The sequence below is a fragment of the Hyla sarda genome, chromosome 2 (genome assembly GCF_029499605.1).
Source record: "Hyla sarda isolate aHylSar1 chromosome 2, aHylSar1.hap1, whole genome shotgun sequence".
Classification (NCBI taxonomy): domain Eukaryota; kingdom Metazoa; phylum Chordata; class Amphibia; order Anura; family Hylidae; genus Hyla; species Hyla sarda.
In genome coordinates, this window is record NC_079190.1 from 174,846,488 (window position 1) to 174,871,119 (window position 24,632).

Below are 24,632 nucleotides of genomic sequence, written 5' to 3' on the forward strand. Positions count from 1 at the left end.
ACCACAATGTTCATGGCTCAAAAAGAGCTGAACAGAAGGGTTCCACACAAGCACATGTTGCCTGTGTGAACATAGAGCTCAGTGATGGTTCCATTAGGCCATTTTTCTTACTTGATAAGCCTTGCCTAACTTTTTAAAGTAAAAAGCAAATTGTATGAAACACATAATGATTGGAGTTCAATGCATGTATTTCAGTTTTTTGGCATTAATGTTCCAGAAATCTGGCACATTTGCCAAAAGTAAATCTGCCCTGTTCTATCTGTAATTTTTATATAACAAAACGAAAATTAAGCACTTGAGACATTCTCTCTATATCTCATATAAAATGTATTTCACATGCCTTTTTTGTTTACATTTTTCTTGTTAGATACCAGCCATATAATGCAGGAAAGAGAAGACCAAACTGAAACCAGTCAGGTGGAAGAATGCAGTGATGAAACAGGTTAGAGAGGTAGAAAATTAAAGCTTCAAACATAAATTATTTGTATTAAGAAAAAATGGCAAAAATATATGTTCAAGAGATAGAAGTCAAGAAACTAGTGTTATGCTACTTATAATACATGAATATACATGATCCCTGATGTGTGTCATTAGCAGTGTATCTGTCCACTGATAGCAGCCATTTCACACCTCCTGCGCCGCTTCATAGACACTGCAGGACGTAAATGTAGTTCCTCCTGCTTGAAGTTCCAGGAAGAAGTGTCTAGGTGCCAAAGAGGCACGCTTACAGTGAAATACCTGGGACTTGTATGGAATGCCATACTGCCCTGGGAACTAGTTGCTCCTCATTTACATACAAACTGATTTCTACACTTTTCAAGCATCAAGCCAGGGAACATCATATCTGTGCGTAAAACTGGTTAGTGGTGGTTACAGGGTTAAAAAAGGCTGACAGATTAATTTTAAAGGAAATATGACAGCTCTACATCATGTTCAGAGTTTACATCATGTTCAGTGTCTGCCACAGCTCTGACCAGGACAAATTCTCTTTAACTGCATTTTAACTTTTTAGTAATGGAGCTAAATTTGGCCTAAAGAGGTATTCTGGTGTACAAAACTTGATCCTATTACAGAGTAAACACCCTAAATTTATAAATGCAGCCCAATAGGGTACTAGAGCTCCTTTCTATTGTACAGTTTTCTTCAATAAACATATCCTTTTACTATTATTGTGCATTCACACGTGCATATTTTCTGCTACAGATTTGCTTTAGCAGATTTTAATGCCTATTGAAGTCAATGGGCAGCAAAATCTGCAGCAAAAATGTTCACATGTGAATGTACCCTTAGGGCTCGTTCACACGGACGTATCCGCAACGTATTTTACACTTCGGATTTTGCAACGCTGGACCCTACAGCACTGCCTCCATCTGTGCCTGCTCATAGTGACAATCCGCCGATAAGAGCAGGCACACTGCGATGTGCGCACACCTGCACAGTATCCTCACACACATCTCGGCTGCTCTCGGCCTTGTGCGATTATACAGCGACTCTCACATAGCAGCCTGTCTGCTCGTAGCGGTGGATTGCTGCTATGATCAGGCACAGATGGAGGCAGCACTGTAGGGTCCATCGTCGGCGGATCCGAGAGCGTAAAATATTTAACGCTGCGGATTCGTCCACGTGAACGAGCCCATATATACGGTGTCCATTTTAGGACATCGTCAGCCGTACCTCCGTCCTCCGTCAGGCAAAACAGCATCACGCCTCCTCCCTCAGACCAATCTCTGTCAGGCATCAGCCGCAACTCCCTCCTTCCTCCCTTGTCATCCTAAAGTCTCACATCTAGAACTGCAACAATTAATCAATAAAATCATCGAATAATCGTCCGATTTGTTGTCCGTGGCGGCAGGGAATGAATGAAGCTGACATGTCCCTCATGTAGGCTTCATTCATTCACCGCCGCCGCCCGACATGTCCCTGTTGCTGCTCTACTCCTAGCACAATTAGCGCAGCGCCAGGACATGTCTATTCTTTGCTGCTCATCACTGTACCCGATGGAGATGAGCAGCAGAGAATATACATGTCCTGGCGGTGCACTAATTGCGCTAGGAGTAGAGCAGCAGCAGAGACATGTCAGATGGCGGCAGTGAATGGAAGTATCGGGCCAATACTGGCAATTTGCATGGTATCAGGGACTCGTTCAGTGTCCCTGATACCAAAACCGATACCTGCTTCTCCCGTTCTCCCGTCCGCATCCCGTCCCATGGAGGAGCATGTGACACACACATCACTCCACCTCCTCCCTCCACGCCCAGCGTAACACTACAGAGGAAGCAGAGTGACGTGTATGTCACATGCTCCTCCATAGGACGACATGATGCGGACAGGAGAACGGGGCAGAGGACAGCCGCAGGTGAGTGCTGTCTACAAGGGTGGGGGCTACCGTCTACTGGAGGGGCTGCTACTAATGTTTACGTGGGGCCCTGCTGTCTAAAGTGGGGTGGCCCTGCTGTCTAAAGTGGGGTGGTCCTGCTGTCTAGAGTGGGGTAGCCCTGCTGTCTAAAGTGGGGTGGCCCTGCTGTCTAAAGTGGGGTGGTCCTGCTGTCTAAAGTGGGGTGTCCCTGCTGTCTAAAGGGGGGTGGCCCTGCTGTCTAAAGCGGGATGGCCCTGCTGTCTAAAGTGGGGTGGCCCTGCTGTCTAAAGTGGGGTGGCCCTGCTGTCTAAAGAGGGGTGGCCCTGCTGTCTAAAGCGGGATGGCCCTGCTGTCTAAAGCGGGGTGGCCCTGCTGTCTAAAGCGGGGTGGCCCTGCTGTCTAAAGCGGGGTGGCCCTGCTGTCTAAAGCGGGGTGGCCCTGCTGTCTAAAGTGGGGTGGCCCTGCTGTCTAAAGTGGGGTGGCCCTGCTGTCTAAAGTTGGGTGGCCCTGCTGTCTAAAGTTGGGTGGCCCTGCTGTCTAAAGTGGGGTGGCCCTGCTTTCTAAAGTGGGGTGGCCCTGCTTTGTAAAGTGGGGTGGCCCTGCTTTCTAAAGTGGGGTGGCCCTGTTGTCTAAAGTGGGGTGGCCCTGCTGTCTGAAGAGGGGTAGCCCTGCTGTCTAAAGTGGGGTAGCCCTGCTGTCTAAAGCGGGGTGGCCCTACTGTCTAAAGCGGGGTGGCCCTGCTGTCTAAAGCGGGGTGGCCCTACTGTCTGAAGTGGGGTGGCCCTGCTGTCTAAAGCGGGGTGGCCCTGCTGTCTAAAGTGGGGTGGCCCTGCTGTCTAAAGTGGGGTGGCCCTGCTTTCTAAAGTGGGGTGGCCCTGCTGTATAAAGTGGGGTGGCCTTACTGTCTAAAGTGGTGTGGCCCTGCTGTCTAAAGTGGAGTGGCCCTGCTGTCTAAAGGGGGTGGCTCTGCTGTCTAAAATGGGGGCCTTGCTGTCTAAAGGGGGGGGGGGCTACTGCCTAAAGGGGGGAACAAGGGTGCAATGCTCTGCACATACCCCCATCTGTATAGGAATGTACATACACTGCTATACACAAGGGGGGGGGGGGGGGGTATGTGCAGACTGCATAGCATTGAACCCTAGGGTCTGCAAAAGCAATGCTCTGCAGTCTGCACATACCCCCATGTGTATAGGAGTGCTATATAAAAAAAAGCAACAAAAAAAAGTAAATTAACTGCTCCCCCAATAAAAATTAGCTCCCCCTTTTCCTATTGCTATACAAAAAAGTAAAATAACTTTTTCTTTTACATATTTGATACTACCGTATGGCTAACTGTCTGAACTATTAAAATATTAGTGAATCATTAACATTTTATTTTAATAGTTCAGACAGTTACCCATTAATATCAATTTTATGCTGGTTTCTGTACAGGATCATTAATTATGACAGCAACCGGCGTAAATGTAAAAAAAAAAAATCCAAAATTACTGCTGTTTGGTCACATCACATGCTATAAACTTTTAATATGACCATTGTACATAATTTTTCAAGTAGAATCAGCTGAACCCCTTTTTTTTTGGCATTTTGACATTTTTTCTGATTAATCGATTAAATAATCAACAACTAATCGATTATTAAAATAATTGTTAGCTGCAGCCCTACTCTCTTCCAAAACTCCATCTTCCTAAAGTCTCTCATCCAAAACTCCGTCATCCCTCAGACAAAAAAACCTTCCTGCCATGCAGCAGAGCCGAGTCAGTGTCGTCTCTCTGCTATACGGGTTCTGCTGTACATGCGATTCAATGTCGACTCTGCTATAGAGTGCTGTGCAGCTTCGGCTCTGCTATGCGTCAGGAAGTTGCGTCTGAGGGAGAATTGTCAGAGGCATGACCGCGTTTTGGATGAGGGACTTTCGGAGGAGGAAGTTGTAGCTGAAGGATGACAGCGATTGGTGTGAGGGAGGAGGCAGGATGCCGTTTCGCCTGATGGAGGACGGAGTTGCAGCTGACGGCGATTGGTCCAAGGGAGGAGGTGGGACGCTGTTTTGCATGAAGAATGACAGAGTTGCGGCTGACGACTGATGGCGATTGCTCCGAGGGAGGAGGCGGGACGCGGTTTTGCCTGACGGAGGACTGAGTTGCGTCTGACAACTGACGGCGATTGGTCCGAGGGAGGAGGCGGGATGCTGTTTTGCCTGATGGAGGACGGAGTTGGGGCTGACGACTGATGGCGATTGGTCCGAGATAGGAGGTGGGACGTTGATTTGCCTGACGGAGGACGTAGTTGCGGCTGACAACTGCCGGTGATTGGTCCAAGGGAGGGAGCGAGACACTGTTTTGCCTGAAGGATGACAAAGTTGCGGCTGATGACTGATGGCGATTGGTCTGAGGGAGGAGGCGGGACGCTGTTTTGCCGGACGGAGGTACGGCTGACGATTGACAATGTCCTAAAATGGACACTATATATATAATGTAATCATTTACATATATCATTATTACATTTACACATTTTATTTCTGTTTTATTTAATTTCAACAATTCCTTTTTATGCATTATTTTTTTTGTCAGTGAGTGTAAAAGTTTATCAAGGCCTGTTACGCCGAGCGCTCCGGGTCCCCGCTCCTCCCCGGAGCGCTCGCAACATCCTCGCTACTGCAGCGCCCCGGTCAGATCCACTGACCGGGTGCGCTGCGATACCGCCTCCAGCCGGGATGCGATTCGCGATGCGGGTGGCGTCCGCTCGCGATGCGCACCCCGCCTCCCGTACCTGACTCGCTCTCCGTCGGTCCTGTCCCGGCGCGCGCGGCCCCGCTCCCTAGGGCGCGCGCGCGCCGGGTCTCTGCGATTTAAAGGGCCACTGCGCCACTGATTGGCGCAGTGGTTCTAATTAGTGTGTTCACCTGTGCACTCCCTATGTATACCTCACTTCCCCTGCACTCCCTCGCCGGATCTTGTTGCCATCGTGCCAGTGAAAGCGTTTCCTTGTGTGTTCCTAGCCTGTGTTCCAGACCTCCTGCCGTTGCCCCTGACTACGATCCTTGCTGCCTGCCCCGACCTTCTGCTACGTCCGACCTTGCTTTTGTCTACTCCCTTGTACCGCGCCTATCTTCAGCAGTCAGAGAGGTTGAGCCGTTGCTAGTGGATACGACCTGGTTACTACCGCCGCAGCAAGACCATCCCGCTTTGCGGCGGGCTCTGGTGGATACCAGTAGTAACTTAGAACCGGTCCACTAGCACGGTCCACGCCAATCCCTCTCTGGCATAGAGGATCCACCTCCTGCCAACCGGCATCGTGACAGTAGATCCGGCCATGGATCCCGCTGAAGTTCCTCTGCCAGTTGTCGCCGACCTCACCACGGTGGTCGCCCAGCAGTCACAACAGATAGCGCAACAAGGCCATCAGCTGTCTCAACTGACCGTGATGCTACAGCAGCTACTACCACAGCTTCAGCAATCATCTCCTCCGCCAGCTCCTGCACCTCCTCCGCAGCGAGTGGCCGCTTCCAGCCTACGACTATCCTTGCCGGATAAATTTGATGGGGACTCTAAGTTTTGCCGTGGCTTTCTTTCACAATGTTCCCTGCACTTGGAGATGATGTCGGACCAGTTTCCTACTGAAAGGTCTAAGGTGGCTTTCGTAGTCAGCCTTCTGTCTGGGAAAGCTCTGTCATGGGCCACACCGCTCTGGGACCGCAATGACCCCGTCACTGCCTCTGTACACTCCTTCTTCTCGGAAATTCAAAGTGTCTTTGAGGAACCTGCCCGAGCCTCTTCTGCTGAGACTGCCCTGCTGAACCTGGTCCAGGGTAATTCTTCCGTTGGCGAGTACGCCATACAATTCCGTACTCTTGCTTCCGAACTATCCTGGAATAATGAGGCCCTCTGCGCGACCTTTAAAAAAGGCCTATCCAGCAACATTAAAGATGTTCTGGCCGCACGAGAAATTCCTGCTAACCTGCATGAACTCATTCATCTAGCCACTCGCATTGCCATGCGTTTTTCCGAAAGGCGTCAGGAGCTCCGCCAGGATATGGACTTTGTTCGCACTAGGCGTTTTTTCTCCCCAGCTCCTCTCTCCTCTGGTCCTCTGCAATCCGTTCCTGTGCCTCCCGCCGTGGAGGCTATGCAAGTGGACCGGTCTCGCTTGACACCTCAAGAGAGGACTCGACGCCGCATGGAGAATCTTTGCCTGTACTGTGCCGGTACCGAACACTTCCTGAAGGATTGTCCTATCCGTCCTCCCCGCCTGGAAAGACGTACGCTGACTCCGTACAAAGGAGAGACAGTTCTTGATGTCAACTCTGCTTCTCCACGCCTTACTGTGCCTGTGCGGATATCTGCCTCTACCTTCCCCTTCTCTACTATGGCCTTCTTGGATTCCGGATCTGCAGGAAATTTTATTTTGGCCTCTCTCATCAACAGGTTCAACATCCCGGTGACCAGTCTCGCCAGACCCCTCTACATCAATTGTGTTAACAATGAAAGATTGGACTGTACCGTACGTTACCGCAGGGAGCCCCTCCTAATGTGCATCGGACCCCATCACGAAAAAATTGAGTTTTTGGTCCTCTCCAATTGCACTTCCGAAATTCTCCTTGGACTACCATGGCTTCAACGCCATTCCCCAACCCTTGATTGGTCCACAGGAGAGATCAAGAGCTGGGGTACTTCTTGTGTCAAGGACTGTCTTAAACCGGTTCCCAGTACTCCCTGCCGTAACCCTGTGGTTTCCCCTGTAACCGGTCTCCCTAAGGCTTATATGGACTATGCTGATGTATTTTGCAAAAAACAAGCTGAGACTTTACCTCCTCACAGGCCTTATGACTGTCCTATTGACCTCCTCCCGGGCACTACTCCACCCCGGGGCAGAATTTATCCTCTCTCCGCCCCAGAGACTCTTGCTATGTCTGAATACATCCAGGAAAATTTAAAAAAGGGGTTTATCCGCAAATCCTCCTCTCCTGCCGGAGCTGGATTTTTCTTTGTGTCCAAAAAAGATGGCTCCCTACGTCCTTGCATTGACTACCGCGGACTTAATAAAATCACGGTAAAGAACCGCTACCCCCTACCTCTTATCTCAGAACTCTTTGATCGCCTTCAAGGTGCCCACATCTTTACCAAACTGGACTTAAGAGGTGCTTATAATCTCATCCGCATCAGGGAGGGGGACGAATGGAAAACTGCATTTAACACTAGAGATGGACACTTTGAGTATCTGGTCATGCCCTTTGGCCTGTGCAACGCCCCTGCCGTCTTCCAAGACTTTGTTAATGAAATTTTTCGTGATCTCTTATATTCCTGTGTTGTTGTGTATCTGGACGATATTCTGATTTTTTCAGCCAACTTAGAAGAACACCGCCAGCATGTCCGCATGGTTCTTCAGAGACTTCGAGACAATCAACTTTATGCCAAAATGGAGAAATGTCTGTTTGAATGTCAATCTCTTCCTTTCCTAGGATATTTGGTCTCTGGCCAGGGACTACAAATGGACCCTGATAAACTCTCTGCCGTCTTAGATTGGCCACGCCCCTCCGGACTCCGTGCTATCCAACGTTTTTTGGGGTTCGCCAATTATTACAGACAATTTATTCCACATTTTTCCACTATTGTGGCTCCTATCGTGGCTTTAACCAAGAAAAATGCCAATCCTAAGTCCTGGTCTCCTCAAGCGGAAGAAGCATTTAAACGGCTCAAGTCTGCCTTTTCTTCTGCTCCCGTGCTCTCCAGACCTGACCCATCTAAACCCTTCCTATTGGAGGTTGATGCCTCCTCAGTGGGAGCTGGAGCGGTCCTTCTACAAAAAAATTCTTCCGGGCATGCTGTTACTTGTGGTTTTTTTTCTAGGACCTTCTCTCCGGCGGAGAGGAACTACTCCATCGGGGATCGAGAACTACTGGCCATTAAATTGGCACTTGAGGAATGGAGGCATCTGCTGGAGGGATCAAAATTTCCAGTTATCATTTACACCGATCACAAGAATCTCTCCTATCTCCAGTCTGCCCAATGGCTGAATCCTCGCCAGGCCAGGTGGTCTCTGTTCTTTGCCCGTTTTAATTTTGAAATTCATTTTCGCCCTGCCGACAAGAACATTAGGGCCGATGCTCTCTCTCGTTCCTCGGATGCCTCGGAAGTAGAGCTCTCTCCGCAACACATCATTCCCCCTGACTGTCTGATCTCCACTTCTCCAGCCTCCATCAGGCAAACTCCTCCAGGGAAGACCTTCGTTTCTCCACGCCAACGCCTCGGAATCCTCAAATGGGGTCACTCCTCCCACCTCGCTGGCCATGCGGGCATCAAAAAGTCCTTGCAACTCATCTCTCGTTTCTTTTGGTGGCCGACTCTGGAGACGGATGTTGTTGATTTTGTGCGGGCCTGTACTGTCTGTGCCCGGGATACGACTCCTCGCCAGAAGCCTGCTGGTCTCCTTCATCCTCTGCCTGTCCCCGAACAGCCTTGGTCTCTGATTGGTATGGACTTTATTACAGACTTACCCCCATCCCGTGACAACACTGTTGTTTGGGTGGTCGTTGATCGATTTTCCAAGATGGCACATTTTATTCCTCTTCCTGGTCTTCCTTCAGCGCCTCAGCTGGCAAAACAATTTTTTGTACATATTTTTCGTCTTCACGGTTTGCCCACGCAGATCGTCTCGGATAGAGGCGTCAAATTCGTGTCAAAATTCTGGAGGGCTCTCTGTAAACAACTCAAGATTAAATTAAACTTCTCTTCTGCTTATCATCCTCAATCCAATGGGCAAGTAGAAAGAATTAACCAGGTCCTGGGTGACTATTTACGGCATTTTGTTTCCTCCCGCCAGGATGACTGGGCAGATCTTCTACCATGGGCCGAATTCTCATACAACTTCAGAGTCTCTGAATCTACTTCCAAATCCCCATTTTTCGTGGTGTACGGCCGTCACCCTCTTCCCCCCCTCCCTACTCCCTTGCCCTCTGGTTTGCCCGCTGTGGATGAAGTGACTCGTGATCTTTCCACCATATGGAAAGAGACCCAAAATTCTCTTTTACAGGCTTCATCTCGCATGAAAAAGTTTGCCGATAAGAAAAGAAGAGCTCCCCCCCGTTTTTTCTCCCGGAGACAAGGTATGGCTCTCCGCTAAATATGTCCGCTTCCGTGTCCCCAGCTACAAATTGGGACCACGCTATCTTGGTCCTTTCAAAATTTTGTGCCAAATTAATCCTGTCTCTTACAAACTTCTTCTTCCTCCTTCTCTTCGTATTCCTAATGCCTTTCATGTCTCTCTTCTTAAACCACTCATCATCAACCGTTTCTCTCCCAAACTTGTTTCTCCCACTCCTGTTTCCGGTTCTTCTGACATCTTCTCCGTAAAGGAGATACTGGCCTCCAAGAAGGTCAGAGGGAAAACTTTTTTTTTGGTTGATTGGGAGGGCTGTGGTCCTGAAGAGAGATCCTGGGAACCTGAGGACAATATCCTAGACAAAAGTCTGGTCCTCAGGTTCTCAGGCTCCAAGAAGAGGGGGAGACCCAAGGGGGGGGGGTACTGTTACGCCGAGCGCTCCGGGTCCCCGCTCCTCCCCGGAGCGCTCGCAACATCCTCGCTACTGCAGCGCCCGGTCAGATCCACTGACCGGGTGCGCTGCGATACCGCCTCCAGCCGGGATGCGATTCGCGATGCGGGTGGCGTCCGCTCGCGATGCGCACCCCGGCTCCCGTACCTGACTCGCTCTCCGTCGGTCCTGTCCCGGCGCGCGCGGCCCCGCTCCCTAGGGCGCGCGCGCGCCGGGTCTCTGCGATTTAAAGGGCCACTGCGCCACTGATTGGCGCAGTGGTTCTAATTAGTGTGTTCACCTGTGCACTCCCTATGTATACCTCACTTCCCCTGCACTCCCTCGCCGGATCTTGTTGCCATCGTGCCAGTGAAAGCGTTTCCTTGTGTGTTCCTAGCCTGTGTTCCAGACCTCCTGCCGTTGCCCCTGACTACGATCCTTGCTGCCTGCCCCGACCTTCTGCTACGTCCGACCTTGCTTTTGTCTACTCCCTTGTACCGCGCCTATCTTCAGCAGTCAGAGAGGTTGAGCCGTTGCTAGTGGATACGACCTGGTTACTACCGCCGCAGCAAGACCATCCCGCTTTGCGACGGGCTCTGGTGAATACCAGTAGTAACTTAGAACCGGTCCACTAGCACGGTCCACGCCAATCCCTCTCTGGCATAGAGGATCCACCTCCTGCCAGCCGGCATCGTGACAAGGCCTATATTGTTACAGAAATCTGTGTCAGTACTTATTGTCTATATACTGAAATGTATTTAAACTAAAATGAAACACGAGACATGCTCCTTAAGGAGGTTATCCAACATAAGGTGACGTTAGTACTTACATAATAGACAATAATAGACAGGCTTAGGAAGGATTCATGCTAAATGGCTGTGTTGTGAGTCCAGCATAACGCTGCTGCTTTCTTATTGTGAAATGACTATTTCCTGTTGGAGTTCCCTCCCACCAACTACAAGTCCCAGGATTCCTTGTTTGTAAGTGTGAGGTCCCTTTTCTCCCTCCCACACATTATTCACCCCACCCATTGCAGCACACCTGACTAGGGATAAAATGTCTCAAGCCACACTGCAACCTGGGAAGAGACAACACTCATTTTGAATGCTGCTTAAAATGAACATCGGGGCAAAGATCACATAAGAATTGCAAGACCAGTCATCAAACACAGGTACAGACACTATATTATGAACTATACTAACTTTAGAGCCCCGTGGCATAGTCAAATTAAGAAAAAAACGTAATGCGCCTTTAAAATGTAATATGCAATCCTATTTCTGTTCACATATTTTTGTTAGATACCAGCAGTATAACCCAGGAGAAGGAAGATCAAGCTTTCGCCAGTCATGTGGAAGAATACAATGAAAAGACAGGTAAAATATGAAGAAAAGAAAATCTTCAAATATGCAATATTGGGATTCAGAGAAAGGGTGATAACATCCCCCCAATAAATTACATTGAGAGAAGTAGCAAATAGGATTGAAACCCAGAAACTAGCAACATAATTCTAGAGTTTTTATTTTATTTTATGCAGACAGCCCCAAGAATTTTAATTAAAGGGAATCTCACTTGCACCTGAATATACAGGTAGATAGTGAGGTTGACTCTGTTTAACTTATGACATGGAGAAAATCGGTGCAGCTGCTCAGGAGATATTCTTCTGGGCAATGGAAGCAGCTGCTGCTGTATGAGCAACGCTTTCTTCCGCCCATTCCGGCTGGTGTTACCAACCCTGTCGTGTCGTGATAATGAAGTAGAAATGAATATTCATGAAGGGGGCCATAACATTGGTTAGAATGGGGGGGGGGGGGGGGAGAAAACATTGTCTATACTGCAGCACCCCATCTCCATTGCACAGAAGAAGGAAATATCATATTTGCAACCAGTCAAATATCTGCTGGACAGGTGCACCATCTTTTGCCCCGTTAAAAACGATGTCACCCGCACTATCTACTTGTATATTAGGTGAGTCAGGTAAGTCCCTTTAAAGACAATCTGACAGCTGTTCACCAGCACTAAACCCTGTATACTTATGTCCTTTGATGATGTTATTCCTATTGTGCTCCAGCATGCATTGAGGTGGGGAGCCGACTCAACCAGCTCTGCCTTATCAGCATTTACTCCCTGGCCCGTCCCCTTCTGTGATGCCAGAGCCTAGGCGCGTTGGAGCGCAATAGGAATAACATCATCAAAGGACATAAGTCTGCACCCACGCCACGAAAAACATTGAGTGACCTTTCATTTTAAAGCTCTTCATCCGCACTATAAGCCAGTATACTGCCAGTGCTGGTAAACAGCTGTCGGATTATCTTTAATAATTTTCTTTCAAAATACTAGTTTTACCAGGAAAACCTTTTTTTTTTTTTTTTTTTTTTTTTTTATGAAAGTGGGTTGATGGATTCTCAAGCTCTGATAGGTTAATATTCTTTTATATGTGGATGATGTTTTATTATTCATTAACAATCCAAAATAATACATTGACAAGATTATTTTGGGAATTGAGAAATGGGGTGTTATCTCCGGATAAAAAAATAATTGGACTTAATCTTGTCTTCTCCCTATATGTGAGACTCCTATCCCTAGTATAGGGGACTGCAGATCCTCCAGAGAGGATAACACTTTAAGTATTTGGGAGTTAAAATCTCTCCCCAAATTAAAGATTACATCAGTTTCAACTTGGTCCCTGCAATTATGGGTATAGAGAAGCGGAGTGCTATTTGGTTAAAATTCCCTCTGTCCATGGCGGATCGTATTTCCCTTATCAAGATGATAGTATTCCCGGTTATATTATATTTTTTATCTGCAGCCCCCACTTATATTCCAGATAAGTGGTTTAAAAAGGATAGATAGAATTCTGAACGACTTAATATGGGGGAGGAAACATGTAAGGAAGAAATTCGATTTCTTAACTACCCCCAAAAAAGACTTTCGATCCCTAATTTTAGAAATGTTTCACAAATGTGGTACAACCCCCGTTCAATTCAATTGCATTCCCCTACTATAAGCTTGAAAACACTGGAGTTATAGTTATCCTTTCCATGATAACTTATTAGAAAGATAAATATCCATAATCTGCATCTTTTAGGTTACTTATTATTGTAGTTTAGCAGGTTGTGGAGCTGAAAGAGTCTCTTTAAGGCTATGTTCACACAATGGCATTGCCGTGTGGAATTCCACACGGCATTCCACTGCACACTGTGCACATGGTGGAATTCCGCGGCATGTTTCTGCTATGGAAATCTTGATTCCGGAGTCCCCAGAAAGAAAAGACATATGTGTTCTTTCTGCAGAGTCTGCACAGAAATGCATTGCTCTCTATGAGACGGCGCTCTGCTGTTGGTGGAATGTCCGCACAGAAATTATAAACATTTTCTAAAAGATGTTTAATGTGTTCACTATGTGTATTACCAACAGACAGGAGAGAGCACAGAGGAGTGCTATTAGACAGGAGAGAGCACAGAGGAGTGCTATCAGACAGGAGAGAACACAGAGGAGTACAATCAGACAGGAGAGAGCACAGAGGAGTGCTATCAGACAGGAGAGAGCACAGAGGAGTACTATCAGACAGGAGAGAGCACAGAAGAGTACTATCAGACAGGAGAGAGCAGGGAGTACTATCAGACAGGAGAGAGCACAGAAGAGTACTATCAGACAGGAGAGAGAACAGAGGAGTACTATCAGACAGGAGATAGCACAGAGCAGTACCATCAGAGAGGAAAGAGCACAGAGGAGTACTATCAGACAGTAGAGAGCACAGAGGAGTACTATCAGACAGGTGAGAGTACAGAGGTGTGCTATCAGAAAGGAGAGAGCACAGAGGAGTGCTATCAAACATGAGAGAGCACAAAGGAGTGCTATCAGACAGGAGAGAGCACATAGGAGTGCTATCAGACAGGATAGAGCACAGAGGAGTCCTATCAGACAGGATAGAGCACAGAGGAGTGCTATCAAACAGAAGAGAGCACAGAGGAGTGCTATCAGACAGGAGATAGCACAGAGGAGTGCTATCAGACAGGAGAGAGCACAAAGGAGTGCTATCAGACAGGAGAGAGCACAGAGGAGTCCTATTAGACAGGAGAGAGCACAGAGGAGTCCTATTAGACAGGAGAGAGCACCGAGGAGTACTATCAGACAGAAGAGAGCACAGAGGAGTACTATCAGACAGGAGATAGAACAGGGGAGTACTATCAGACAGGAGAGAGCACAGAGGAGTGTTATCAGACAGGAGAGAGCACAGAGGAATCCTATAAAACAGCAGAGAGCACAGAGGAGTGCTATCAGACAGGAGAGAGCATAGAGGAGTCCTATCAGACCGGAGAGAGCACAGAGAAGTGCTAATAGACATGAAAGAGCACTGAGGAGTACTATCAGACATGAGAGAGCAGAGAGGAGTGCTATCAGACAGGAGAGAGCACAGAGGAGTAATATCAGACAGGAGAGAGCACAGAGGATTACTATCAGACAGGAGAGAGCACAGATGAGTACTATCAGACAGGAGAGAGCACAGAGGAGTATTATCAGACAGGAGAGAGCACAGAGGATTACTTTCAGAAAGGAGCAAGGACACAGGAATGCTATTCGACAGGAGAGAGCCCAGAGGAGTACTATGAGACAGGAGAGAGCGCTGAGGAGTGCAATTAGACAGGAAAGAGCACAGAGGAAAGAGACCGTGAACTGTTGGCTGTTAAGTTGGCACTTGAGGAGTGGAGACATCTTCTGGAAGGATCCCTTCATCCCATCACCATCTATACTGATCCCAAAAATTTGTCTTATCTTCAATCCGCCCAGCAGCTAAATCCTCGCCAGGCTAGATGGTCGTTGTTTTTTGCCCGTTTCAACTTTCAAATCCATTTCCGTCCCGCAGACAAGAATGTCAGGGCTGATGCTCTATCTCGTACCACCGATGCCTCTGAAGCTGAGACCCTTCCTCAGCACATCATCCCTCCTGAGTGTCTGATCTCTTCTGCTCCCGCTTCTCTGGTGCCTATCCCTCCAGGAAAAACTTATGTTCCTCCACGTCTTCGCCTCCGGATCCTCAAATGGGGCCATTCCTCCCTTCTGGCTGGTCACACTGGAATCAAAAAATCTATACAGTTTATTGCCAGACACTATTGGTGGCCCTCCCTGGAAAAGGATGTGACCGATTTCGTACGAGCCTGTACAGTGTGTGCACGTGACAAGACCCCACGCCAGAAGCCTGCAGGTCTTCTCCTTCCTCTGCCGGTGCCTGAACAACCTTGGTCCCACATTGCCATGGACTTCATCACTGATCTTCCTTTATCCCATGGCAACACAGTCATCTGGGTGGTCGTTGATCGTTTTTCCAAAATGGCTCATTTTATTCCGCTTCCTGGCCTTCCTTCTGCGCCACAGTTGGCGAAGCAATTTTTTCTGCAGATTTTTCGTCTTCACGGTTTTCCCACGCATATCATCTCGGATAGAGGCATTCAATGTGTGTCAAAATTTTGGAGAGCTCTCTGTAATCAATTAAAGATCAAATTAAATTTCTCTTCCTCATATCACCCCCAATCCAATGGACAAGTGGAAAGAGTGAACCAGATTCTTGGTGACTACTTGCGACATTTTGTCTCCTCCCGCCAAGATGATTGGGTCGACCTTCTGCCTTGGGCTGAATTCTCGTACAATTTCAAAAATTCAGAATCTTCCGCCAAATCTAAATTTTTTGTGGTGTACGGCCGTCACCCGCTGCCCCCCTCCCCATTCCCACTTCTTCTGGAGTTCCTGCCGTAGATGAAGTAACCCGGGAATTCTCCGCTATCTGGAAGGAGACTCAAAAGTCGCTCTTACTGACCTCTTCTCATATGAAGAGACATGCGGATAAAAAGAGAAGAACTCCTCCTGTCTTTCTCCCTGGTGACAAAGTGTGGCTCTCTGCCAAATACATACGGTTTTGTGTCCCTAGCTACAAGTTGGGTCCTCGTTACCTCGGGCCATTTAAAATCAAAAAACAAATCTATTCTGTCTCCTACAAACTCCACCTTCCTTCTTCTCTTCGTATTCCTAACTCTTTCCATGTATCTCTTCTCAAACCTCTTATACTTAACCGTTATTCTCCCAAGGTCACTGTTCCTGCTCCTGTTTCTGGCTCCTCTGATGTCTTCTCTGTCAAAGAGATCCTCGCCTCTAAGATCGTCCGAGGTTAAAGATATTTTTTAATTGATTGGGAGAATTGTGGTCCAGAAGAGAGGTCATGGGAACCTGAGGCCAACATTTTGGACAAAGAGCTTGTCCGCAGATTCCTGGGCTCCACAAAGAGGGGGAGACCAAAGTGGGGGGTACTGTTACGCCGAGTACTCCGGGTCCCTGCTCCTCCCCGGAGCGCTCGTGGGCCTGCAGCGTTCCTCTACGTGCAGCGCCCCGGTCAGACCCGCTGACCGGGAGCGCTGCACTGTTATCACCGGCGGGGATGTGATCTGCGTAGCGGGATGCGCCTGCTCGCGGGTCGCATCCCAATCTTCTCACCTGCCCCATCCTCATAGTTACATAGTTACATAGTTAGTATGGTTGAAAAAAGACATACGTCCATCAAGTCCAACCAAGTCCTGCTGTCCTGTCCCGGCGCGCGCGACCCCGCTCTCTAGGGCGCGTGCGCGCCGGCTCTCTGAAATTTAAAGGGCCAGTACACCATTAATTGGTGCCTGGCCCAATCAGTACCAAACACTTCCACATTATATAAACCCACTTCCCCTTCCTGTCCTTGTTGTTGCGTTGTGCCAGTGAAAGCGTTCCCGTGTGTCCTCTGCCTGTGTATCCAGACCCTTGCAGTTGCCCTTGACTACGAACCGTTGCTGCCTGCCCTGACCTTCTGCTACGTCTGACCTTGCCTTTTGCCTAGTCCTTCTGTACCGTGCCTGACTCAGCAGTCAGTGAGGTTGAGTCGCTATTGGGTGGAACGACCTGGGGGTTACCTGCCACAGCAAGTCCATCCCGCTTTGCGGTGGGCTATGGTGAAAACCAGTAACCCCTTAGATTCCGTTCCCCTGATATGGCCCACGCCATCACCTCACTGACAGAGGATCCACTACCTGTGCACTATACAACTTCTGTTAGGCTGCATTAACATCACATTTTTGCACCGTATCCGTTTTTGGGACTGGATTTGAAACCGTGGTATGCTACGGTTTTAAGTCCGGTCACAAAAGCTGATATGGGGCAAAAATTTGCCGACCGGAGTCACCATCTGACTTCAGTCGGCTCATTTAAGTGAATGAGATTTGGCGCTGGTCCGGCTGGGATACGGGAGCGCCAAGTTTTGAAATTTCCCAGCCGAACCCAGCAGCTGTAGTGACTAACCGTGATGTGAATGCAGCCTTATAGGAATGTTTGTTATTTAACAACACTGTGTTTTCTGCTGGCTGCCATTAGCTACAATCCTGTATTTTAAGTCCAATAGAACTATAATTGGTTATTACTTTTGTGATCTTGTGGCCATTATATTTCTAGTCAATGTAACATCATAGTTGTGTCTTTCCATCCTACCTTCCTAAGGACGTTGTTTATTAACTAGCAACAGAAACGCGTTGGCGGTATATGGTAGTATATTTTGGTGGTATATTTATGCAAAGTGCTGTACTTCTGGGATGGCTGGGCTCTGCAGAATCCGGGTGTTAGGCATAGAGTATACAGTAAAATCTCACTTAGCAGACACCTCCCAATAGCAGACAGTTTTTTCCCCCTGGCATAATGCCATAAGACTTTATGTATTTGCACCCTCCGGATAAGGGACACTCCCAATAGCGTATCTGGACACACCCGCTCTGAGCAACACATTCCCAATAGCGGAAAACTAGGCTTATGTGCCAGCCCTACCAGGCCCTACTTTGTACACAGGGCCACCAGGGGGTAAAGCTAATACCCCAGTAAGAGGCCCTGGCCCCCCGTTGCACCCCCCTGCAGCAGCCCAGCACAGACGCAAAAGACTGCTCTGTGTGTGAACCTAGTCTTATTGGAATAAGCATTATTTTAGAAAAGTGCCTAATAGGTTGCTGAGCCACAACATTAGACATACGTGTTTTTATTTGCACAACTATTTATTACAACTGATGCCTATAAAACGTTCTCTTTGAGCTTATATTCAACAGCCAGTTGACAAATTAATTTTTAGCTATGAATATCTTTAGATCATAATGAATGTTTCCCTAAGGTTGTGGTAAAATTTAAATAAACTCTTAGGAGTTAGACATAAAAATGAGTAGAGGTTTTTAATATTTTCGCCATGCTTTGCTATTAATACCTAAAATAGTATGGAATCCTATCAAATATATTTGAAATAATTCTTTTGGCACACAATCTTCCTTGGACATGGGAATGTTACATGTTTCTACCTGTATAGTTTTTTTTTTTTAGTATACATCAGATGTATACTTGTTAGATGTGACAACATTTTGAAGTGTGTGGGAATATGTGTGTGGCTAGACACTGGCCAATTCCAATTCATCTCAGTGGTGTTTGATAGGGTTGAGAACAGGACTCTGTGCAGGCCACTCGTGTCCTCACACCAAACCTGTCAAATCATGCCATTGTGGCCCTTCCTTTTTGCACAAAGAGAAACACATCCAAGATTTTACTCAAAACTGTTAATCCTTTGCGAGACCTGTATATGGAGGGTTACATTAACCTATTGATCACATAAGGTGATCCACTAAGGCCCTAAATTTACCCTATAATAAATTCCTAATAATCTTTATTGTTTCTACTCTTACTAAAGTTTAAATCCCAGTGTATCTCCCCACCAATCAGAGTTTCAGAAGGCAGGTCAAGAGCACTAGGTAGTGCTACTTTGAGTATCTCTGACGCTGTGGCTGCGGTCCACTAGCTATATTGAGGAGATATCACTGTATTAAAACCAATCACTTAGCCCCCTCAACATATTTCACCACTAACACATGGCTTTGTCAAGAGGTTCTGGGCATGAAGTGAAGAGAATGCCGTTTGTGGGTTTTTTTTATAACCTAAGGTTATGAGTATGACGTAGGTTTGTAGGTAATTGATGTGCATACAACCAATAGAAAGCGTCCATTTCGTATCTACCAATAGTTTTCTTACTTCATTTGATGGACATTTGTACTTACCAATCAACTATAGTCCTGTTTCACCAATCATCTAAAGTGGTGGATGACCTTGCCTTTCATTGGCGCTTAGAGAGGTGACGTACCTGCGCATAGCGATCTGCGCTAGCTGTTTGTCTCTCCAGCATTCCGGCAGAGCGGGCATGCCCGGAAGTGACGGGATATTGTGCGCATGAACTTAGTCTTATTCGGCGTCTGTCCTATTTTGAGCACTCACGAATGCGCAAGCTCTTAGTATGTACATGTCCTCAAAACTGTTGTCACAGAGCTAAAAGCATGCCATTTATTTAAATGTCCTTTTATCTTGTAGCATAGGTTTTTTCCAGCAAAAAAGTATCTTACTCGGAGGGCCCATGCTTGCTATTTCCAGGAGGGAGGGGACTTCTCCCCCACCCTTGCGTTTTCCAGGACAAGGTCCCGCTCTCAGAGAAAGCACCTTCTTTAGACAACACACACTTTATTCATTTGCATGGGAATGCCAGCGATGCACAATTCTGTACTTTTACATCTCTGGCACTCCCATACAAATTAATTGAGCGCATTGCCTTCTACAACATGCTTCTCCCCGGATCAGATACCTATGCCTTATCCTGTGAATAGGGGATATGATATTTTTTGCTGGACAACCCTTTTAACATTTCCCTTCATTGGAAATAGGGATCTAGCCTAAATACCATAGAACTGTCCAACACCATTATCCCTCCTTCACCAAATTTCACAGTAGCTAGTAAGCATTTTCCAAACCTTGACAAAAGGCTGCCAAAAAGTGCAACATGATTCATCATTCCAGAGCACATTGCAATGCCTCAGACTCCAATGGAAGCACGAGTCAAGCCAAGGTTTGGGGTTGCACTTTGTTATTTTAGGAATGTGTGCAGCTGCTTGACCAAAGAACCACATTCCTTGTAGTTCCTGATGCACTTGTGGCCCTGTTCTGTCAGTTTTGCTTAATCTACAGCTCCATGGTTGAGCATTTGTAATTCTTAGATGTTTCAACTTAATCACAATAGCGCTTACAATTTACTGGGGCAGATCAAAAAAATGTATGAACTGACTTGTGGCAAGGTTGGTGTTGATAGGAGAGGTGAGAGCACAGAATAGTATTATCAGACAGGAGAGAGAGCACAGAGGAGTGCTATCAGACAGGAGAGAGCACAGAGGAGTCCTATCAGACAGGAGAGAGCACAGAGGAGTGCTATCAGACAGGAGAGAGCACAGAGGAGACCTATCAGACAGGAGAGAGCACAGAGGAGTGCTATCAGACAGGATAGAGCACAGAGGAGTCCTATCAGACAGGAGAGAGCACAGAGGAGTGCTGACAGGAGAGGGCACAGAGGAGTGCTATCAGATAGAAGAGAGCACAGAAGAGTACTATCAGACAGGAGAGCACAGAGGAGTACTATCAGATAGGAGAGAGCACAGAGGAGTACTATCAGATAGAAGAGAAAACAGAAGAGTACTATCAGACAGGAGAGAGCACAGATGAGTCCTATCAGACAGGAGAGAGCACAGAGAAGTACTATCAGACAGGAGAAAGTAGAGAGGAGTCCTATCAGACAGGAGAGAGCACAGAGAAGTCCTATCAAATAGCAGAGAGCACAGAGGAGTGCTATCAGATAGAAGAGAGCACAGAGAGTACTATCAGACAGGGGAGAGCACAGAGGAGTACTATCAGACAGCAGAGAGCAAAGAAGAGTGCTATCAGACAGGAGAGAGCACAGAGGAGTGCTATCAGACAGGAGAGAGCACAGAGGAGTGCTATCAGACAGGAGAGAGCACAGAGGAGTACTATCAGACATGAGAGAGCACAGAGGAGTGCTAGCCCACCCTCACTTACTGGACTTTGTCTATGCCTGTGCTTCAGCTTGGACGAATTCATAATTTTTATAAAAAATAAATAATATTTTTCTTATGAAGTATATTAGAAAGGTTAATGTTTGCCAAGATGTACAACATATAAAAAGTTATTGTATCAGACAGTGCCCATTTAAAGAAATGCCTATATACTTTTGGCCATACAGTATATTATTGGTATGAAACCCTTGTTTAACCCCTTAAGGACTAAGGACGTACCGGTACGTCCTTGGTCCTGCTCTTCTGATATAACGCGGGGTTACACAGTAACCCCGCGTCATATCATGGCGGGCCCGGCGTCATAGTGAAGCCGGGACCCGCCTCTAATAGCGCGCAGCGCCGATCGCGGCGCCGCGCGCTATTAACCCTTTAGCCGCGCGCTCAAAGCTGAGCCGCGCGGCTAAAAGTGAAAGTGAAAGTTCCCGGCTAGCTCAGTCGGGCTGTTCGGGATAGCCGCGGCTAATCGCGGCATCCCGAACAGCTGACAGGACAGCGGGAGGGCCCCTACCTGCCTCCTCGCTGTCCGATCGCCGAATGACTGCTCAGTGCCTGAGATCCAGGCATGAGCAGTCATCCGGCAGAATCGTTGATCACTGGTTTCTTATGAGAAACCAGTGATCAACATAGAAGATCAGTGTGTGCAGTGTTATAGGTCCCTATGGGACCTATAACACTGCAAAAAAAAAGTGAAAAAAAAAAGTGAATAAAGATCATTTAACTCCTCCCCTATTAAAAGTTTGAATCACCCCCCTTTTCCAATAAAAAAAAAACAGTGTAAATAAAAATAAAAATAAACATATGTGGTATCACCGCGTGCGGAAATGTCCGAATTATAAAAATATATCATTAATTAAACCGCTCGGTCAATGGCGTGCGCGCAAAAAAATTCCAAAGTCCAAAATAGTGCATTTTTGGTCACTTTTTATATCATTTAAAAATGAATAAAAAGTGATCAATAAGTCCTATCAATGCAAAAATGGTACCGTTAAAAACTTCAGATCACGGCGCAAAAAATGAGCCCTCATACCGCCCCATACACGGAAAAATAAAAAAGTTATAGGGGTCAGAAGATGACAATTTTAAACGTATTAATTTTCCTGCATGTAGTTATGATTTTTTCCAGAAGTCCGACAAAATCAAACCTATATAAGTAGGGTATCATTTTAATCGTATGGACCTACAGAATACATATCAGGTGTCATTTGTACCGAAAAATGTACTACGTAGAAACGGAAGCCCCCAAAAGTTACAAAACAGCGTTTTTTTTTCAATTTTGTCGCACAATGATTTTTTTTCCCGCTTCACCATAGATTTTTGGGCAAAATGACTGATGTCATTACAAAGTAGAATTGGTGGCGCAAAAAATAAGCCATCATATGGATTTTTAGGTGTAAATTTGAAAGAGTTATGATTTTTTAAAGGCAAGGAGCAAAAAACGAAAATGCAAAAACGGAAAAACCTCCGGTCCTTAAGGGGTTAAGTGCTTACTCGAGGGACCATTACTAGTATTCTCGAGGGACCATTACTTTAAAATGTTTCCATTTTTATTGTTGAATAACCCTTTAACCCCTTAAGGACTCAGCCCATTTTGGCCTTAAGGACTCAGACAATTTAATTTTTAAGTTTTCATTTTTTCCTCCTCGCCTTCTAAAAATCATAACTCTTTTATATTTTCATCCACAGACTAGTATGAGGGCTTGTTTTTTGCGCGACCAGTTGTCCTTTGTAATGACATCACTCATTATATCATAAAATGTATGGCGCAACCAAAAAACACTATTTTTGTGGGGAAATTAAAACGAAAAACGCAATTTTGCTAATTTTGGAAGGTTTTGTTTTCACGCCGTACAATTTCTGGTAAAAATGACATGTGTTCTTTATTCTGAGGGTCAATACGATTAAAATGATACCCATTATTACATACTTATATATTATTGTTGCGCTTAAAAAAAATCACAAACTTTTTAACCAAATTAGTACGTTTATAATCCCTTTATTTTGATGACCTATAACTTTTTTATTTTTCCGTATAAGCGGCGGTATGGGGGCTCATTTTTTGCGCCATGATCTGTACTTTTTTTTGATACCACATTTGTATATAAAAAACTTTTAATACATTTTTTATAATTTTTTTTTAATAAAATGTATTAAAAAAGTAGGAATTTTGGACTTTTTAAATTTTTTTTCGTTCACGCCGTTCACCGTACGGGATCATTAACATTTTATTTTAATAGTTCGGACATTTACGCACGTGGCGATACCAAATATGTCTATAAAAAATGTTTTTTACGCTTTTTGGGGGTAAAATAGGAAAAAACGGACGTTTTACTTTTTTATTGGGGGAGGGGATTTTTCACTTTTTTTTAACTTTTACTTTTACATTTTTTTACATTTTTTTTTACACTTGAATAGTCCCCATAGGGGACTATTCATAGCAATACCATGATTGCTAATACTGATCTGTTCTATGTATAGGACATAGAACAGATCAGTATTATCGGTCATCTTCTGCTCTGGTCTGCTCGATCACAGACCAGAGCAGGAGATGCCGGGAGCCGCACGGAGGAAGGTGAGGCGACCTCCGTGCGGCGTTATGAATGATCGGATCCCCGCAGCAGCGCTGCGGGCGATCCGATCGTTCATTTTAATCGCGAACTGCCGCAGATGCCGGGATCTGTATTGATCCCGGCACCTGAGGGGTTAATGGCGGACGCCCGCGAGATCGCGGGCGTCGGCCATTGCCGGCGGGTCCCTGGGTGCGATCAGCAGCCGGGATCAGCCGCGCATGACACGGGCATCGCTCCGATGCCCGCGGTTATGCTTAGGACGTAAATGTACGTCCTGGTGCGTTAAGTACCACCTCACCAGGACGTACATTTACGTCCTGCGTCCTTAAGGGGTTAAAATATTGTGCTCAGTTTTTCAATATTAAAGGAAATCTGTCATCAGAATGACCCGCGCTAAACCTGTTACACAGGCTTGTAGTGCGGGTGATCCTGATTAAAACCCTCCTTACCTGGTTAAAAATGGTTCAGCGGTTCTTAAGATATCTATGTTTTTAGTTTTCTGTTATTCCCTGGCTTGGGACTCAGTGGGAGGTGTTATCATCTCGGACTCGGCCACACGTCATTCTAGCTGGGTGGAGCTGCCGCCCGGCTCATGAATATTCATGAACTTATCCTCCTGGTCTAATTCTTCTTTCTCGGTCTGGTGTGGAGGGCCGCGCATGCGCCGCGTTCCGTACACCCGGAAGCGGCGTTCTCTCCCCCGGCTTCACTCAAGCTATACAAGTAAGAAGACGGGCTGCATAAGTGAAAAGCCGGGGGTGGGAGAAAGGGAGGGACGGAGGGTGTATTTATTCACAAACAGACCGAGAAAGAAGAATTAGACCAGGAGGATAAGTTCATGAATATTCATGAGCCGGGCAGCAGCTCCGCCCAGCTAGAATGACGTGTGGCCGAGTCCCAGATGATAACACCTCCCACTGAGTCCCAAGCCAGGGAATAACAGAAAACGAAAAATATAGATATCTTAAGAAGCGCTGAACCATTTTTAACCAGGTAAGAAGCGTTTTAATCAGGATCACCCGCACTACAAGCCTGTGTAACAGGTTTAGTGCGGGTGATTCTGATGACAGATTTCCTTTAAAAGAGTCTGGACTTTAGACCTGTCGTTTTACAGTAATATATATTTTTTTGTATTTATTTTTTGTTAGCTATTGCCACAGCTAGAAATGCATCAGAGATGGAAAAAAGGAGTGATGATATCAATGCTGCAGAAAAGAAGACAGGTCCAACAGGTGAGGCCA

The 24,632-nt window shown here is 46.6% G+C and overlaps 1 long non-coding RNA gene across 1 annotated transcript; it reads left to right on the forward strand.

The window, feature by feature from the left end:
• The first annotated feature begins 365 nt into the window (after positions 1 to 365).
• On the forward strand, positions 366 to 24,632 carry LOC130357762 (uncharacterized). Its single transcript, XR_008889250.1, has 3 exons — positions 366 to 442; positions 11,180 to 11,254; positions 24,540 to 24,632. It is a non-coding gene; the product is annotated as an uncharacterized LOC130357762 (long non-coding RNA).